Source organism: Echinops telfairi, unplaced genomic scaffold (genome assembly GCF_000313985.2).
Source record: "Echinops telfairi isolate 266 unplaced genomic scaffold, ASM31398v2 ScPeMD7_655;HRSCAF=1070, whole genome shotgun sequence".
NCBI lineage: Eukaryota > Metazoa > Chordata > Mammalia > Afrosoricida > Tenrecidae > Echinops > Echinops telfairi.
The window spans coordinates 5,268,632-5,271,262 of NW_022104553.1; positions in this window are offsets into that span (position 1 = coordinate 5,268,632).

Here is a 2,631-nt window from a genome sequence, read left to right on the forward strand (position 1 = left end):
ATCGATAGATGGCCAGGCAGCTGACCACCATTCCTGTCAAGTTGCCCTGCTATGGTGGTGTGCATATTACTGTGACATTGAAAGCTCTACCAGCAGTATTGTCTCTATGGGCAGATTTCAGTATTGCTTCCAAACTAAGATAAACTATGAGGAAGGACATGGAAATCGACTTCTTTAAAAAAAGGTGACCAGTGGAAACTTTATGAATAACAAGAGAACATGATCTGATATAGTGCTAGAAGATGAGTCCCACAGATTGGGAGACACTCAAAATAAGACGGGGGAAGTGTTGTATCCACAAAGCAGAGTAGACATCAATGAGGTGAAAAAAGTGTTTAGGACCTTGATTTGCTGATGTGGCAAGATTCAAAATGATGTTCAGTCAATGAATGCAATGTTGGAAATACTTTTCTCTGCCAAGAAATTTGAACGGCAGCTGCTACCTAGTCAACCAACTGAAAGAGACCAATATTTGCTCCCATTCTAGAAAAGATAATCAACCAAGATTACTTGTGTTCAGAAGGTAACAAACAATGTCATTAAAATCACACGCAGATAATATTTTGTTGAAGATAAATATATGTGCAGCAGTACATTGACAGGGAATTGCCATAAATTCAAGTCAGATTCAGAAGAGAGAATGGAATGAGGGATATCAATACTAATGTCAGATGGAACTTGGCTGAAAATATAGAGTACCAGAAAGATTTATCCTTGTGCTTTATTGAATATGCAAAGGCATTCAACTATATGGATCATAACAAATCGCAGCTAACCTTGCAAAAATCAGGAAAGGTATGTGTCAGAGTTATATCCTCTCACCATATTTATTCAATTTATATGCTGATCAAATAATGAGAAACTGAAATACACCGTCACTGAACCAAAAAGAACTGATAGACATTGAACCATTTAAGGAGGGGGCATATAATCAAGAATCAATAGCACTGAAGGAAGAAGTCTAAGCTGTACTGGAGGCATTAGCATAAAATCAGGCCACAGGCATTGATGGAATACCAATGAAAAGTTTGAACAAGTTGATGAAGCACTGAAAACACTCACTCATTGAAGCCAATCAACTGTAAAGGGTTCATCTGTGCCCCTTCACTGGCGCCAACATAAAGAAAAGAAAAATCCTCACCACTCGACCAACTCAAAACCAAACTCACTGCCATCGAGTTGATTCCAGTTCATGTTGTTGTTGTCAGATGCCATCGAGTTGATTCTGGCTCATGTTGCTGTTGTTGTTAAGTGCCATCAAATCGGTTCCGACTCATAGCAACCTTATGCACAACAAAACAAAACACTGTGCGGTCCTGTGCCATCCTCACAATTGTTCCTTTGCTTGAGCCCATTGTTCCAACCTCTTTGTCAGTCTAGCTCCTTGAGGGTCTTCCTCTGCGTCACATCATGTTTTCCAAACATGATGGCTTTCTCCAGACACGTGTCTTCTCCTGACAACAAATCCAAAGTATGTAAGACAAAGTCTCACCACCCTTGCCTCTAAGGAGCACACTGGACATACTTCTTCCAATACAGATCAGTCTGTCCTTTTAGCAGTCTAGGGTACTTTCAATATTCTTCACCAGCACCATAATTCAAATGCATCCATTTTTTTTCAGTATTCCATATTCACTGTCCAATATGCATATGAGGCAAAAGAAAACACCATGACTTGGACCAGGAGCACCTTAGTAAAGTAAGCTCCTTGCTTTTCAGTACTCTAAAGAGCTCTTGTGGAGCAGATTTACCTAATGCAACCCATTTTTTGATTCTTGACTGCTGCTTCCATATACATTGATTGTGGATCTGAGCAAGACAAAAACCTCGACAGCTTCGACCTTTTCTTCATTTATCCTGATGTTCCCTCTTGGTCCAGTTGTGAGGGTTTGGGTCTTCTTCACTTGGAGTTGCAATTCATACTGAAAGCTGTAATCCTTGATCTTCACAGAAAGTACCTCAAGTCCTCCTTGTTTTCAACAAGCAAGGTTGTCTCATCTGCATCTTGTAGGTTATTAATAAGCTTTTCTCTAATCCTGATGCCATATTCTTCTTAGTATGTCCAGTTTTTCTGATGATTTACTCAGTGGACAAATTGACTAAATGCAGTGAAAGTGTATAACCTTGATGCATTCCTTTCCTGATTTTAAACCACACAGCACTCCCTTGTTCCTTTTGCACAACTGATTCTTGATCCATGTACAAGTTCTGCATGATCACAGTCAAGAGTTCTGGAATTCTCATTCTCCTCAAGACTATTCATAGTTTGTTATGATCCACACAGTTGAATGTCTTGGCACAGTCAATAAAACACAAACAAACATCTTTCTGGGATTCTCTGCTTTCAGCCAAAAGCCATTCCAGTTTATAGCAACCCTACAGGACAGAGTGGAATTACCCTCTCTGAGTTTTCAAGATTATAACTTCTTTTTTTAAAAAAGAATCATTTTACTGGGGGCTCTTATAGCTCTTAGCACAATCCATTCATCCATTGTGTCAAGCACATTTGTACCTATGTTGCCATCATCATTTTCAAAACATTTTCTTTCTGCTTAAGCCCTTGGTATCAGTTCCTCCCTCATGAACTCTTGATTATTTACAAATTATTATTTTTTCATGTCTTACACCGAC